Source organism: Cherax quadricarinatus, chromosome 55 (genome assembly GCF_038502225.1).
Source record: "Cherax quadricarinatus isolate ZL_2023a chromosome 55, ASM3850222v1, whole genome shotgun sequence".
Classification (NCBI taxonomy): domain Eukaryota; kingdom Metazoa; phylum Arthropoda; class Malacostraca; order Decapoda; family Parastacidae; genus Cherax; species Cherax quadricarinatus.
Window position 1 is genome coordinate 28,711,602 of NC_091346.1, and position 18,133 is coordinate 28,729,734.

The following is an 18,133-nucleotide window of genomic DNA, read 5'->3' on the forward strand; positions in this document are numbered from 1 at the left end:
TGTGGTGACTCGTCAGGTGTGGTGACTCGTCACGAAATTCGATTACATCATTTGTATTGCCCATCAGAATCATCATTACTGTCAGTCAACACACGCAGCAGACAACATTACTGTCAGTCAACACACACAGCAGACAACATTACTGTCAGTCAACACACACAGCAGACAACATTACTGTCAGTCAACACACACAGCAGACAACATTACTGTCAGTCAACACACACAGCAGACAACATTACTGTCAGTCAACACACGCAGCAGACAACATTACTGTCAGTCAACACACACAGCAGACAACATTACTGTTAGTCAACACACACAGCAGACAACATTACTGTCAGTCAACACACGCAGCAGACAACATTACTGTCAGTCAACACACACAGCAGACATTACTGTCAGTCAACACACACAGCAGACAACATTACTGCCAGTCAACACACGCAGCAGACAACATTACTGTCAGTCAACACACGCAGCAGACAACATTACTGTCAGTCAACACACAGCAGACATTACTGTCAGTCAACACACGCAGCAGATATTACTGTCAGTCAACACACACAGCAGACATTACTGTCAATCAACACACAGCAGACATTACTGTCAGTCAACACACACAGCAGATATTACTGTCAGTCAACACACACAGCAGACATTACTGTCAGTCAACACACAGCAGACATTACTGTCAGTCAACACACACAGCAGATATTACTGTCAGTCAACACACAGCAGACATTACTGTCAGTCAACACACACAGCAGATATTACTGTCAGTCAACACACACAGCAGATATTACTGTCAGTCAACACACAGCAGACATTGTCAGTCAGCACACACAGCAGACATTACTGTCAGTCGACACACACAGCAGACATTACTGTCAGTCGACACACACAGCAGACATTACTGTCAGTCAACACACACAGCAGACATTACTGTCAGTCAACACACACAGCAGACATTACTGTCAGTCAACACACACAGCAGACATTACTGTCAGTCAACACACACAGCAGACATTACTGTCAGTCAACACACACAGCAGACATTACTGTCAGTCAACACACACAGCAGACATTACTGTCAGTCAACACACACAGCACACATTACTGTCAGTCAGCACACACAGCACACATTACTGTCAGTCAGCACACACAGCAGACATTACTGTCAGTCAACACACACAGCAGACATTACTGTCAGTCAGCACACACAGCAGACATTACTGTCAGTCAGCACACACAGCAGACATTACTGTCAGTCAGCACACACAGCAGACATTACTGTCAGTCAACACACACAGCAGACATTACTGTCAGTCAGCACACACAGCAGACATTACTGTCAGTCAGCACACACAGCAGACATTACTGTCAGTCAACACACACAGCAGACATTACTGTCAGTCAACACACACAGCAGACATTACTGTCCGTCAACACACACAGCAGACATTACTGTCAGTCAACACACACAGCAGACATTACTGTCAGTCAACACACACAGCAGACATTACTGTCAGTCAACACACACAGCAGACATTACTGTCAGTCAACACACACAGCAGACATTACTGTCAGTCAACACACACAGCAGACATTACTGTCAGTCAACACACACAGCAGACATTACTGTCAGTCAACACACACAGCAGACATTACTGTCAGTCAACACACACAGCAGACATTACTGTCAGTCAGCACACACAGCAGACATTACTGTCAGTCAGCACACACAGCAGACATTACTGTCAGTCAGCACACACAGCAGACATTACTGTCAGTCAGCACACACAGCAGACATTACTGTCAGTCAACACACACAGCAGACATTACTGTCAGTCAACACACACAGCAGACATTACTGTCAGTCAACACACACAGCAGACATTACTGTCAGTCAGCACACACAGCAGACATTACTGTCAGTCAGCACACACAGCAGACATTACTGTCAGTCAGCACACACAGCAGACATTACTGTCAGTCAACACACACAGCAGACATTACTGTCAGTCAACACACACAGCAGACATTACTGTCAGTCAACACACACAGCAGACATTACTGTCAGTCAACACACACAGCAGACATTACTGTCAGTCAACACAGCAGACATTACTGTCAGTCAACACACACAGCAGACATTACTGTCAGTCAACACACACAGCAGACATTACTGTCAGTCAACACACAGCAGATATTACTGTCAGTCAACACACAGCAGATATTACTGTCAGTCAACACACACAACATATATTACTGTCAGTCAACACACAGCAGATATTACTGTCAGTCAACACACAGCAGACATTATTGTCAGTCAACACACAGCAGACATTACTGCCAGTCAGCACACACAGCAGACATTACTGTCAGTCAGCACACACAGCAGACATTACTGTCAGTCAGCACACACAGCAGACATTACTGTCAGTCAACACACACAGCAGACATTACTGTCAGTCAACACAGCAGACATTACTGTCAGTCAACACACACAGCAGACATTACTGTCAGTCAACACACACAGCAGACATTACTGTCAGTCAACACACAGCAGATATTACTGTCAGTCAACACACAGCAGACATTATTGTCAGTCAACACACAGCAGACATTACTGCCAGTCAGCACACACAACAGTGGAACAACCACATTTCACCATACAATATTCATGTACATTAAAGGAACATCTTCACCAAACCCGCAGATGTTCACTCTACCCGCACATGTTCACCAGGCCCGTGCATGTTCACCAAGCCCGTTATTGTTCACCTGGAGTTCTTCCAGTTGAGTGATAATGGTTACCACTGCAAATCTGGAGGGTGGTTTCGGGGGTCAACGACCCCGCGGCCCGGTCCGTGACCAGGCCTTGCAAGCGTGAGTTATGCGAGACCATGGGGAAGAAATCAGCAGCTGTGTTATAGTGAAAAATATTTAACAGACTTCAGTTTCATGACAGTACTACGATTTTCACTTCACGCAGACTTCTGTGTCAGAGAAATGTTTGTCTGCTGTGATGTCCTTGTTGGGATTGATGCTAAGATGACTGGCAGGGACTTATTCAGGGAACGTGTGGGTATCTTATGGGTATCTTGTGGGTAAAATTGACTCTAATGACTTAGAGGGTTCAGGCGGTGGTGAACCTTACAAGGAAGGCAGCCAAGAATACCCCCGGTGGTAAACTTTGCAAGGAAGGCAGCCAAGAACACACTAGGTGGTGAACGTTGCAAGGAAGGCAGCCAAGAACTTCCCCGGTCGTAAACGTTGCCAGGAACACCCCGGGTAGTGAACGTTGCCAGGAAGGCAGCCAAGAACACCCCCTGTGGTGAACGTTGTAAGGAAGGCAGCCAAGAACACCGCCGGTCGTGAATGCTGTAAGGAAGGCAGCCAGGAACACTCCCGGTGGTGAGCGTTGCAAGGAAGGCAGCAAAGAATTCCCCCGGTGGTGAACGTTGCAAGGAAGGCAGCCAAGAACACCTCCGGTGGTGAACGTTGCAAGGAAGGCAGCCAAGAACACCCCCGGTCGTAAACGTTGCCAGGAAGGCAGCCAGGAACACCCCGGGTGGTGAACGTTGCCAGTAAGGCAACCAAGAACACCCCCGGTGGTGAACGCTGTAAGGAAGGCAGCCAAGAACACTCCCGGTAGTGAACGTTGTAAGGAAGGCAGCCAAGAACACTCCCGGTGGTGAACGTTGCAGGGAAGGCAGCCAAAAACACACCCGGTGGGGAACGTTTCAGGGAAGGCAGCCAAGCACCCCCGGTGGTGAACGTTGCAAGGAAGGCAGCCAAGAACACCCCCGGTGGTGAAAGTTGCAGGGAAGGCAGCCAAGAATACCCCCGGTTGTGAACGTTGCAGGGAAGGCAGCCAGGAACATTTCCGGTGGTGAACGTTGCAGGGAATGCAGCCAGGAACATTCCCGGTGAACGTTGCAGAGAAGGCAGCCAAGAACACCCCCGGTGGTGAACGTTGCCAGGAGGGCAGTCAAGAACACCCCCGGTGGTGAACGCTGCAGGGAAGGCAGCCAAGAACACCCCCGGTAGTGAACGTTGCAGGGAAGGCAGTCAAGAACACCCCCGGTGGTGAACGTTGCCAGGAAGGCAGTCAAGAACACCCCCGGTGGTGAACGTTGCAGGGAAGGCAGCCAAGAACACCCCCGGAAGTGAAAGTTGCAGGGAAGGTAGCCAAGAACACCCCCGGTGGTGAACGTTGCCAGGAGGGCAGTCAAGAACACCCCCGGTGGTGAACGTTGCCAGGAGGGCGGCCAAGAACACCCCCGGTGGTGAACGTTGCCAGGAGGGCGGCCAAGAACAGCTCCGGTGGTGAACGTTGCCAGGCTGGCAGCCAAGAACAGCTTTGCAAAAGCAGACTTTGCAAAAGCATTTGACAAATGCGATCATGGCGTAATAGCCCATAAAATACGTGCTAAAGGAATAACTGGGAAAGTGGGGAGATGGATCTTCAACTTCCTAACAAATCGAACACAGAGAGTAGTGGTCAACAGAGTTAAATCGGAGGCTGCCATAGTGAAGAGCTCTGTTCCACAAGGCACAGTACTCGCCCCCATCTTATTCCTTATCCTCATATCAGACATAAACAGAGATATACACCACAGCACCGTATCATCCTTTGCGGATGATACTAGGATCTGCATGAGGCTGTCATCTGCTGAGGACGCGGTTAACCTCCAAGAAGATATAAACAAAGTTTTCCAGTGGGCAACGGTAAACAATATGATGTTCAATGAGGACAAATTCCAACTACTCCGTTATGGAAAACTGGAGGAGATAATAACTAGAACAGAGTATACTACTGACTCCGGCCATACAATAGAGCGGAAAAATAATGTAAGGGACCTGGGAGTAGTAATGTCTGAGGATCTCACTTTCAAGGATCACAACAGTGCCACGATCGCACGTGCAAAGAAAATGATAGGATGGATAATGAGAACTTTCAAAACGAGAGATGCCAAGCCCATGATGATCCTTTTCAAATCACTTGTTCTCTCTAGGCTGGAATACTGCTGTACATTAACATCTCCATTCAAAGCAGGTGAAATCGCAGATCTAGAGAGTGTACAGAGATCCTTTACTGCACGTATAAGTTCTGTCAAGCACCTTAACTACTGGGAACGCTTGGAAGCACTTGACTTGTACTCGTTGGAACGCAGGAGGGAGAGATATATCATAATCTACACTTGGAAAATCTTGGAAGGAATGGTCCCAAATCTGCACACAGAAATCACTCCCTACGAAAGTAAAAGACTGGGCAGGCGATGCAAAATGCCCCCAATAAAAAGTAGGGGCGCCATTGGTACACTAAGAGAAAACATCATAAGTGTCCGGGGCCCAAAACTGTTCAACAGCCTCCCATCAAGCATTAGGGGGAATTGCCAATAAACCCCTGGCTGCCTTCAAGAGAGAGCTGGACAGATACCTAAAGTCAGTGCCGGATCACCCGGGCTGTGGCTCGTACGTTGGACTGCGTGCGGCCAGCAGTAACAGCCTAGTTGATCAGGCCCTGATCCATCGGGAGGCCTGGTCATGGACCGGGCCGCGGGGGCGATGATCCCCGGAATAACCTCCAGGTAACCTCCAGGTATCCGGTGGTGAACGTTGCCAGGCTGGCAGGAAAGAACAGCTCCGGTGGTGAACGTTGCCAGGAGGGCAGCCAAGAACACCCCGGGTGGTGAACGTTGCCAGGAGGGCAGTCAAGAACACCCCCGGTGGTGAACGTTGCCAGGAGGGCAGTCAAGAACACCCCCGGTGGTGAACGTTGCCAGGAGGGCAGTCAAGAACACCCCCGGTGGTGAACGTTGCCAGGAGGGCAGTAAAGAACACCCCCGGTGGTGAACGTTGCCAGGAGGGCAGTCAAGAACACCCCCGGTGGTGAACGTTGCCAGGAGGGCCGTCAAGAACACCCCCGGTGGTGAACGTTGCCAGGAGGGCGGCCAAGAACGGCTCCGGTGGTGAACGTTGCCAGGCTGGCAGCCAAAAACAGCTCCGGTGGTGAACGTTGCCGGGCTGGCAGCCAAGAACAGCTCCGGTGGTGAACGTTTCCAGGCTGGCAGCCAAGAACAGCTCCGGTGGTGAACGTTGCCAGGAGGGCAGTCAAGAACACCCCCGGTGGTGAACGTTGCCAGGAGGGCAGTCAAGAACACCCCCGGTGGTGAACGTTGCCAGGAGGGCAGTCAAGAACACCCCCGGTGGTGAACGTTGCCAGGAGGGCAGTCAAGAACACCCCCGGTGGTGAACGTTGCCAAGAGGGCAGTCAAGAACGCCCCCGGTGGTGAACGTTGCCAGGAGGGCAGTCAAGAACGCCCCCGGTGGTGAACGTTGCCAGGAGGGCAGTCAAGAACGCCCCCGGTGGTGAACGTTGCCAGGAGGGCAGTCAAGAACGCCCCCGGTGGTGAACGTTGCCAGGAGGGCAGTCAAGAACGCCCCCGGTGGTGAACGTTGCCAGGAGGGCAGTCAAGAACGCCCCCGGTGGTGAACGTTGCCAGGAGGGCAGTCAAGAACGCCCCCGGTGGTGAACGTTGCCAGGAGGGCAGTCAAGAACACCCCCGGTGGTGAACGTTGCCAGGAGGGCAGTCAAGAACACCCCCGGTGGTGAACGTTGCCAGGAGGGCAGTCAAGAACGCCCCCGGTGGTGAACGTTGCCAGGAGGGCAGTCAAGAACGCCCCCGGTGGTGAACGTTGCCAGGAGGGCAGTCAAGAACGCCCCCGGTGGTGAACGTTGCCAGGAGGGCAGTCAAGAACGCCCCCGGTGGTGAACGTTGCCAGGAGGGCAGTCAAGAACGCCCCCGGTGGTGAACGTTGCCAGGAGGGCAGTCAAGAACGCCCCCGGTGGTGAACGTTGCCAGGAGGGCAGTCAAGAACGCCCCCGGTGGTGAACGTTGCCAGGAGGGCAGTCAAGAACGCCCCCGGTGGTGAACGTTGCCAGGAGGGCAGTCAAGAACGCCCCCGGTGGTGAACGTTGCCAGGAGGGCAGTCAAGAACGCCCCCGGTGGTGAACGTTGCCAGGAGGGCAGTCAAGAACGCCCCCGGTGGTGAACGTTGCCCGGAGGGCAGTCAAGAACGCCCCCGGTGGTGAACGTTGCCCGGAGGGCAGTCAAGAACGCCCCCGGTGGTGAACGTTGCCCGGAGGGCAGTCAAGAACGCCCCCGGTGGTGAACGTTGCCAGGAGGGCAGTCAAGAACGCCCCCGGTGGTGAACGTTGCCAGGAGGGCAGTCAAGAACGCCCCCGGTGGTGAACGTTGCCCGGAGGGCAGTCAAGAACGCCCCCGGTGGTGAACGTTGCGCGGAGGGCAGTCAAGAACGCCCCCGGTGGTGAACGTTGCCCGGAGGGCAGTCAAGAACGCCCCCGGTGGTGAACGTTGCCCGGAGGGCAGTCAAGAACGCCCCCGGTGGTGAACGTTGCCAGGAGGGCAGTCAAGAACGCCCCCGGTGGTGAACGTTGCCAGGAGGGCAGTCAAGAACGCCCCCGGTGGTGAACGTTGCCAGGAGGGCAGTCAAGAACGCCCCCGGTGGTGAACGTTGCCAGGAGGGCAGTCAAGAACGCCCCCGGTGGTGAACGTTGCCAGGAGGGCAGTCAAGAACGCCCCCGGTGGTGAACGTTGCCAGGAGGGCAGTCAAGAACGCCCCCGGTGGTGAACGTTGCCAGGAGGGCAGTCAAGAACGCCCCCGGTGGTGAACGTTGCCAGGAGGGCAGTCAAGAACGCCCCCGGTGGTGAACGTTGCCAGGAGGGCAGTCAAGAACGCCCCCGGTGGTGAACGTTGCCAGGAGGGCAGTCAAGAACGCCCCCGGTGGTGAACGTTGCCAGGAGGGCAGTCAAGAACGCCCCCGGTGGTGAACGTTGCCAGGAGGGCAGTCAAGAACGCCCCCGGTGGTGAACGTTGCCAGGAGGGCAGTCAAGAACGCCCCCGGTGGTGAACGTTGCCAGGAGGGCAGTCAAGAACGCCCCCGGTGGTGAACGTTGCCAGGAGGGCAGTCAAGAACGCCCCCGGTGGTGAACGTTGCCAGGAGGGCAGTCAAGAACGCCCCCGGTGGTGAACGTTGCCCGGAGGGCAGTCAAGAACGCCCCCGGTGGTGAACGTTGCCCGGAGGGCAGTCAAGAACGCCCCCGGTGGTGAACGTTGCCCGGAGGGCAGTCAAGAACGCCCCCGGTGGTGAACGTTGCCCGGAGGGCAGTCAAGAACGCCCCCGGTGGTGAACGTTGCCCGGAGGGCAGTCAAGAACGCCCCCGGTGGTGAACGTTGCCCGGAGGGCAGTCAAGAACGCCCCCGGTGGTGAACGTTGCCCGGAGGGCAGTCAAGAACGCCCCCGGTGGTGAACGTTGCCCGGAGGGCAGTCAAGAACGCCCCCGGTGGTGAACGTTGCCCGGAGGGCAGTCAAGAACGCCCCCGGTGGTGAACGTTGCCCGGAGGGCAGTCAAGAACGCCCCCGGTGGTGAACGTTGCCCGGAGGGCAGTCAAGAACGCCCCCGGTGGTGAACGTTGCCCGGAGGGCAGTCAAGAACGCCCCCGGTGGTGAACGTTGCCCGGAGGGCAGTCAAGAACGCCCCCGGTGGTGAACGTTGCCCGGAGGGCAGTCAAGAACGCCCCCGGTGGTGAACGTTGCCCGGAGGGCAGTCAAGAACGCCCCCGGTGGTGAACGTTGCCAGGAAGGCAGTCAAGAACGCCCCCGGTGGTGAACGTTGCCAGGAAGGCAGTCAAGAACGCCCCCGGTGGTGAACGTTGCCAGGAAGGCAGTCAAGAACACCCCCGGTGGTGAACGTTGCCAGGAAGGCAGTCAAGAACGCCCCCGGTGGTGAACGTTGCCAGGAAGGCAGTCAAGAACACCCCCGGTGGTGAACGTTGCCAGGAAGGCAGTCAAGAACGCCCCCGGTGGTGAACGTTGCCAGGAAGGCAGTCAAGAACACCCCCGGTGGTGAACGTTGCCAGGAAGGCAGTCAAGAACGCCCCCGGTGGTGAACGTTGCCAGGAAGGCAGTCAAGAACACCCCCGGTGGTGAACGTTGCCAGGAAGGCAGTCAAGAACGCCCCCGGTGGTGAACGTTGCATGACAAATTCGGGGTTGATATAAATTTTGTGCTTGGCAGTATTGACTGTACAAGTCTGGACTAACACCTGGTTCACTCACACCCTGAGTGTGCGCTGCTTCCTGGTATATAATATACATACATTCGTTAATTAAGACAACGAAGATATTTCACCATTTCGTCACTAGTTTTTTATCAACCCACTGAAGCAACCAAACTATTTTTTTGCAAAACATCACAATAAATCCCTTAATTAGCGTGGATGTGTTAGTGATTGTACGATACCAGGATTTTTTGTATATATCGATACCATCAAAATGAGGCGATACTTTGTCGGTTCCCCTAATGTGTGTTGTGTACTTGTTGGCGTTGAATGTCATTTGTAAAGGCGTGTTTTAAATGTTTTTTTCTCCTGCAGCTTATCTCCAGCGTCCGGACACAGCGAAGTGAAAGAAAGCAAGAAGACTCCTGTCTCAGCCTTCCCTGGTGTGTGACGTTACACACACACACTTCCCTCCTCTCTTAGCTAGATGCTTGTACGCTGTATAGCCCTTGTGGCTTAGCGCTTCTTTTTTATAATAATAATAGATGCTTGTAGCTTTTGTTGAGTTGTTCTTCCTGCTCAGGATGTACAGACGTGTCCAGTAAATGAGCTCTTTAATATCAGACAACAATCTTAAGAGTGGAACACCGAGCACTGCAGAGATCGTTCGTTGGCTTTTCAATTATGGAACAGGATAGTGTTTTTTTTTTTTTATTAAAGGTTCGGTCTCCCCAGCTGTGTTGATGGAGGACCAGAAGACAGGTGTTATACCAGGCCAGACTTCCTCTCCTCGCCACCCTCACTCAGTCATTCTCAAGGATGTCACTCAAGTATTGATCACTCATTTCTCGACCCAAACATCTGGGATAGCTGGTGATTCCTTGACCCACACACATGGAACAGCTGGTAGTATAATAAATATTTATATGTCGTGCCGAATAGGTTAATGTAAAAATTAATAATTTTGTATTAAAAGAACCTTAGAAATTTCCCTAACCTTATTGTAACAAGCGCAGTTTAATTTATCCTGATCCAATTTGGCAAGATGAGCGTTGCTATTTAAGCCAAGATCGCAAGTTCTGCCTATTCGGCACGACATATATATATATATATATAATGTCGTGCCGAATAGGCAGAACTTGCGATCTTGGCTTAAATAGCAACGCTCATCTTGCCATATAAGACAAGCGAAAATTTGTGCATGCAATAATTTCCCCAAAATCATTCTGAACCTAACGAAAAAAATATATTTCACTGTTTGTTTAGTATTAAATTATTGTAAACAAATCTAAAATATATTTAGTTGGGTTAGGCTAAAATAAATTGCGCTTGTTATAATAAGGTTATGTAAGTTTTCTAAGATTCTTTTGGTGCAAAATTAAAAATTTTAACATTAACAATAATGAAAAAATATATCTTTAAACGTATAAGAGAAAATTTTAGAAAGGACTTAATTTTAAACGAGTTCTTGCTAATTGACCAATTTTACATATTCGGCACGACAGACATATATATATATATATATATATATATATATATATATATATATATATATATATATATATATATATATATATATATATATATATATATAATGTATGTTTTCCCAATCCATCTTTTATACTTCGTTCCCTCCGCTGCTCCTTCCACCCAGCTCTTCACCCTTGACGACCCTCGTGTAGTCGATAGGTTTTAAACCGAATAAACCAATTCACTTATCCCTCTCTCGCCTTCCTACCTTCCTTTATGCCTTTCGGTTTCTCCTTCCTCACGTCTCTCCCTTCCTCAACTCTTCTCATCCCTTCCTTCCTCACGTAGTCCTTTCCAGTGAGGATCACAACATTCCTGTGGAGGTTCCTTGATCTGGCTCGCACGTAATCCTTCCATCTAGGAAATCTCATTATGGATGCTCTTGTGGTACTAGATATTATGAAGAAACTCTCACATACTGGGAGAGTGCATTAACAGGTCATTCTCCACATGTAGGCACCTCTCTTCTTGGCTGGAGTATTGCTGCTCGATCCACCCACAACCTGCCCTTACCTGCTGCACTTGGTGAATCTTGTCGAACTCCCGAAGTTTTGGCTTAGTACTAGTGAATTTTTTTAAACTTAACCTGTTGACAACCTCTGTTGAATCTGATAAGCTTTACCTGATTCTCCGCTGTGAGGAGCTGGGCCATGTTACCCACTTTGAATCCATAGTGTACCTGACAACCAGGCTGTTATGATGTGATTCGGAAAAGAGATGGAGCCCTCTACTGGTCAAGCGAGGCTTCCCATACCATCATGTTTGGATGTGGTCTGTCCTCGTGGATGGTGGCCTAGTTGTCTGTGGTCAGGAAGGTAGTTCTCCCCTCTCCTGTCTTAAGTCCACGAGGTATGTAATTGCGAGTGGTGGATCAAGATTTTCAAGTCCTGGGATCCAGTGATGACCTTCGCTAATTTCCTCCATGATTCTGTTTGATGCTTCAAGGATGAAGGTCTTTACGGGTCGAGGAGCCAGAATGGAGCTGACTTTGCAGTGATTGCCGGTGAGCAGCATACTTGTGCTGCTACCAAACAAGTCTTCAAGATTGATGGACTGAACACATCGACTCCAGGCTGAGGGATTGATTACGTCGTTCTCATAGTTTCACTGTTGTTCTCTGTACTTGACTGAAGAAGCCATGGCTGGCGAAACGTTTCCTTAAAGATTCCCAGGTGTTGCGCGTGTCTCATTCTTCAACTCATCTGTTTTTTAAAACGTTACACCACATGTCTTCACTGCTCACTGAAGAGCCCCAGGGTAGCCTGGGGCTTCCCTCGTCGTCACAACCAACCTCGGCGAGTCTTCAGTGCTTACTGAGGAGCCCCAGGGTAGCCTGGGCTCCTCTCGTAGTCACAACCAACATCTGGAGAGAGTTCCGGGGGTCAACGCCCCCGCGGCCCGGTCTGTGACCAGGCTTTATGGTGGATCAGAGCCTGATCAACCAGGCTGTTACTGCTGGCTGCACGCAATCCAACGTACGAGCCACAGCCCGGCTGGTCAGGTACCGACTTTAGGTTCCTGTTCAGTGCCTGCTTGACGACGGCCAGGGGTCTATTCGTAATCCCCCTTATGTATGCTGGGAGGCAGTTGAATAGTCTTGGGCCCCTGACACTTGTGTTGTCTCTTAACGTGCTATCGACACCCCTCTGTTTCATTTGGGGGATGTTGCATCGGCGAGTCGCAGATAACTCTTCCTTTTTGAACCCCAGTTTGCTTTATTGGCCTGGTCCACTATACTTTTGCCCGACCTGTGGTTTAAAGTATCCCTAAGGAGTTCGCTTGTATCCATCCCTGGTACCTGGAGGTTACCTGGAGGTTATTCCGGGGATCAACGCCCCCGCGGCCCGGTCCATGACCAGGCCTCCCGATGGATCAGGGCCTGATCAACTAGGCTGTTACTGCTGGCCGCACGCAGTCCGACGTACGAGCCACAGCCCGGCTGATCCGGCACTGACTTTAGGTATCTGTCCAGCTCTCTTGAAGGCAGCCAGGGGTTTATTGGCAATTCCCCTAATGCTTGATGGGAGGCTGTTAAACAGTTTTGGGCCCCGGACACTTATGGTGTTTTCTCTTAGTGTACCAATGGCGCCCCTACTTTTTATTGGCGGCATTTTGCATCGCCTGCCCAGTCTTTTACTTTCGTAGGGAGTAGTATGTGTTGTTTTAGTCTCTGTGGACTTGCTAGGATCCTGGGCAGTGAACGGGCGAATGCTGAGGTGAAGTTTGCAATTTCAAGTTGACGGTGACCTCATGAGCTACATACATTGATGTGTCTTTGGGAAGTGGCAGGTCTGGTGGGCCCTATAGACGAGCAACGAGTTAGAGATGATTTGACAGGATGTGGGGGATTTCCACAAGAATAGTCACTGAGCCAATTCTCTGTAGACTGACAGACCACTCTTACCAGAAACCACCTGCTGGCAGGTATTTCTGCTCCTCTCTGGCACTTGTGGGATGTAGGGGATTGCAAAACACAATTTTTTTTTCTATTTACCGAGGTGTCTGTAGAGACCTCGGGGAACATTTATGGGATTTTTTTTATACTACCATTTGAATGTTAACATTTGGCTATTTACACTTGGCGTGACATTACGTGTATTTTGTTTAATTTTTGTCTTGACCCTGGCTGTCTTCAAGAAGGCACTGGACAGGCACCTAAAGTCAGTACCTGACCAACCGGGCTGTGGTTCGTACGTCAGCTTGCGTGCGGCTAGCAGTAACAGCCTGGTTGATCAGACCCTGATCCACCATGAGGCTTGATCTCAGACCTGGCCGCGGGGGCGTTGACCCCCGAAACCCACTCCAGGTAAACCTTGAATGTTTGTGTGTTTTTATTGTCAAGATCACTGAGTGATCTTGTAGGTCAGTCATACTGTTCTTTATATCTCAAGATTACCTTCCTTGACGCTCTCCCTGTTCTACCTCTTATATCCCTCCCTTCCTCCCTCTTCCTTCGTTCTGTCTCCCTCAGATTTCATTCACTCACATTCACCATTCACTCACTTCCTTGGCTCCCTTCTCTCGGCTTCCCTCCCTTAGCTACTCCCTTTCCCTCCTTCCATCCCTCCCTCACCTTCTTCCATCCCTCCCTCACCTTCTTCCATCCCTCCCACATCTTCCATCCCTCCCACATCTTCCATCCCTCCCTCACCTTACATCTCTCCCTCACCTTCTTCCATCCCTCCCTCACCTTCCTCCATCCCTCCCTCACCTTCCTCCATCCCCTCACCTTCCTCCATCCCCTCACCTTCTTCCATCCCTCCCTCACCTTCCATCCCTCCCTCACCTTCTTCCATCCCTCCTTCACCTTCTTCCATCCCTCCCTCACTTTCTTCCAAAAGACAGACTAAGGTGGATCACCTTCCAACAAGTGCTTGCTGGACCTTGCTTGCTGGACCTTGATTCTCGACGCACCTCGAATTAAACCTGAATGAAAATTCACCCCATTACCCTGCGATGGTAGTGGGAGGGGGGGATTGTGGGGAGAGTAGGAGAGTGGGGGATTGTGAGGAACCCAGGGGAGGAGGGGGTATTGTGGGGAGTGGTTGGGAGGGGGGATTGTGGGGGAGCGCAGGTGCGCTAGCCTCTGCTCTTATGCGTTAATTAATCTCACCTGTGAAACCGGAGGGAGAGAGAGAGAGAGGGAGAGGGAGGGGGGTTCTTCCTCTTTCTCTTCTATCTCTTTCCTCCCTCCTCTGAGAAGAAGAGAAAAAAATATGAAAGAACTGTAAATGGAAATGAAGGGAGAAAAGGGAAGGTAGAAGTGTGGAATATGGAGAGAGGAAAAGATAATATGGAAGGGGAGGATGAAATCGGATGGGAAAAGGGGGAATAACTCCTTCCAAGGCTCTTAATCCCGGGCATTGGAGATGCCCGTGCCCTTCCTCCGCTTCAAGCTGATTGCCTACTGTTCCAAAAGCTTTAACAACAGTGATAAACGGTAACAACAGCAGTAATAACAGACGAGTTTGTAATACAGAATTCACAAAATAACGGAGGGACGTTACAATAATATAGGGACGTTACAGTAACAGGGGGACGTTACAGTAACAGGGACGGTACGATAACAGAGGGACGTTATAATAAAATAAGAACAGTGGCAATAACACACAAAACATGAACACAAATCAATGAAGAAATGAACGCATAACATACGCAGCAAGAACATAATGAGAATGAACACGAACAATAACACGAGCAGAGTGAAGAACAGGAGGGGACCATAAGATCACCATGAAGCTGAAGAACAGTTGATAACAACCATAACACTAAAGAAACCCTGGAAGAACAAGATAGTTAATCATATTATACCAGAAATACTTCCTGGCAGCACCCTGGCTCAACACGTACACAACAGGGTGCTAATGAGGCTTTGTGAAGAGTACTTCCTGGCAGCACCCTGGCTCAACACGTACATAACAGGGTGCTAATGAGGCTTTGTGAAGAGTACTTCCTGGCAGCACCCTGGCTCAACACGGACACAACAGGGTGCTAATGAGGCTTTGTGAAGAGTACTTCCTGGCAGCACCCTGGCTCAACACGTACACAACAGGGTGCTAATGAGGCTTTGTGAAGAGTACTTCCTGGCAGCACCCTGGCTCAACACGTACATAACAGGGTGCTAATGAGGCTTTGTGAAGAGTACTTCCTGGCAGCACCCTGGCTCAACACGTACATAACAGGGTGCTAATGAGGCTTTGTGAAGAGTACTTCCTGGCAGCACCCTGGCTCAACACGTACATAACAGGGTGCTAATGAGGCTTTGTGAAGAGTACTTCCTGGCAGCACCCTGGCTCAACACGTACATAACAGGGTGCTAATGAGGCTTTGTGAAGAGTACTTCCTGGCAGCACCCTGGCTCAACACGTACATAACAGGGTGCTAATGAGGCTTTGTGAAGAGTACTTCCTGGCAGCACCCTGGCTCAACACGTACATAACAGGGTGCTAATGAGGCTTTGTGAAGAGTACTTCCTGGCAGCACCCTGGCTCAACACGTACATAACAGGGTGCTAATGAGGCTTTGTGAAGAGTACTTCCTGGCAGCACCCTGGCTCAACACGTACATAACAGGGTGCTAATGAGGCTTTGTGAAGAGTACTTCCTGGCAGCACCCTGGCTCAACACGTACACGACAGGGTGCTAATGAGGCTTTGTGAAGAGTACTTCCTGGCAGCACCCTGGCTCAACACGTACATAACAGGGTGCTAATGAGGCTTTGTGAAGAGTACTTCCTGGCAGCACCCTGGCTCAACACGTACATAACAGGGTGCTAATGAGGCTTTGTGAAGAGTACTTCCTGGCAGCACCCTGGCTCAACACGTACACGACAGGGTGCTAATGAGGCTTTGTGAAGAGTACTTCCTGGCAGCACCCTGGCTCAACACGTACATAACAGGGTGCTAATGAGGCTTTGTGAAGAGTACTTCCTGGCAGCACCCTGGCTCAACACGTACATAACAGGGTGCTAATGAGGCTTTGTGAAGAGTACTTCCTGGCAGCACCCTGGCTCAACACGTACACGACAGGGTGCTAATGAGGCTTTGTGAAGAGTACTTCCTGGCAGCACCCTGGCTCAACACGTACATAACAGGGTGCTAATGAGGCTTTGTGAAGAGTACTTCCTGGCAGCACCCTGGCTCAACACGTACATAACAGGGTGCTAATGAGGCTTTGTGAAGAGTAGTTCCTGGCAGCACCCTGGCTTAACACGTACACGACAGGGTGCTAATGAGGCTTTGTGAAGAGTACTTCCTGGCAGCACCCTGGCTCAACACGTACATAACAGGGTGCTAATGAGGCTTTGTGAAGAGTACTTCCTGGCAGCACCCTGGCTCAACACGTACATAACAGGGTGCTAATGAGGCTTTGTGAAGAGTACTTCCTGGCAGCACCCTGGCTCAACACGTACACAACAGGGTGCTAATGAGGCTTTGTGAAGAGTACTTCCTGGCAGCACCCTGGCTCAACACGTACACAACAGGGTGCTAATGAGGCTTTGTGAAGAGTACTCATTAAACCAACAGGTAATTGATCCCACTAGAAATTAAAATATTCTGGATTTGATATTTACAAACAACGAGGGACTAATTAGAGACATAACGAATGCAAAATATATATATATATATATATATATATATATATATATATATATATATATATATATATATATATATATATATATATATATATATATATATATACTCTAACTACAACGTCATAAAAGTACAAACGAATATAAACTCAGTGTTAGGGAGCCGCAGCATCAGTAAGTTTAAATTCGACAACCATAGAATTAACTGGAACAAAAATAACCAAGATCTATCAGACATATCCTGGGAAACAGACATGGGAACTCTAAATCTGTACCAGTGTCTGGAGAAGCTGAACACAGAAGCATACAAGGTCTGTATTAAATACTCGTATGTACCACTGAGGACACCTATCTCAGATATAGAGAGAACGTAGAAGATGGTATAAATGAAGAAAAGGAGTTACCGAATTGCTTAAAAACATGAATGTCACAAGGAAGGAAGGAGTCTTAGTCGAGAAATCACTGATTTAGAGCAAAACCTAAAGATGTCGTACCAAACAGACAAAGCACAAAGGGAACAAAAGGTCATCCAGGATATTGCGAGAATCCCAAAATACTTCTATTCATATACAAAATCCAAGTTAAGAACTTCCTGTAGAATTGGACCATTAATGAGAGGAGACTTATATATTGATGAACAGGAAATGAGCGAGTGTCTTCAGCAACCTACTAAATGACAGCAAGGTAGATAATGCAGAAACATTTTTTGTATTCCATCGGAAGGCCGTACAAGAACAACTAAGTGACAGTACTAATCCAGTAGAATTCGAAAAATAAATTGAAGCACCTGGACCAGATTCATGGAATGCCACTAGCACGAGCCCTCGGTACTCTTTGGAGAAAGAGCTTAGATCTAGGTGAAATACTAGTGACCTTAAAGAGTACAGACATAGCTCCTTTGCATAAAGGAGGCAGTAGAGCACTAGCTAAAATTGCAGACCAGTAGCCCTGATTTCCCACATAAAAATCTTCGAGAAATTAATGAAATGTTAAATTACAAATTTCATAGAACAGCACAATCTGCATAATTCAAACAACATGGTTTTAGAGCAGGACGATCATGCCTGTCACAACTGCTGAACCAATCTGACAGAATTATGGAGGCGTTGGAAGAAAGCCAAAACGCAGATGTGATATATACAGATTTTGCAAGGGCATTTGACAAATGTGATCATGAGGTGATTGCATACAAAATGAGGGCCATGGGCATTGCGAGGTAGAAAGCTGTTCCTCAAGGCACTGTCCTGGCACCTCCGTTGTTTCTTATCCTCATAGCACACATGGATAAAAACACCCGTCACAGTTTTGTATCTTAATAAATAAGCGAGAAAGTCACCTCAGTAGAAGACAATGAAAAATTGCAGGCAGATATAAAGTGTTTTCCAGTGGCCAGTAGAGAACAGTATGAAGTTCAGTGG

The 18,133-nt window shown here is 49.8% G+C and overlaps 1 long non-coding RNA gene across 1 annotated transcript in view; it reads left to right on the forward strand.

Moving 5' to 3' along the window:
* Positions 1–9,588, forward strand: part of LOC138854323 (uncharacterized) — a 30,809-nt gene extending 21,221 nt beyond the window's left edge. The window contains exon 3 of the long non-coding RNA XR_011393526.1: positions 9,468–9,588. This is a non-coding gene — a long non-coding RNA (uncharacterized lncRNA). The remainder of the gene's footprint in view (positions 1–9,467) is intronic.
* Positions 9,589–18,133: the final 8,545 nt, after the last annotated feature.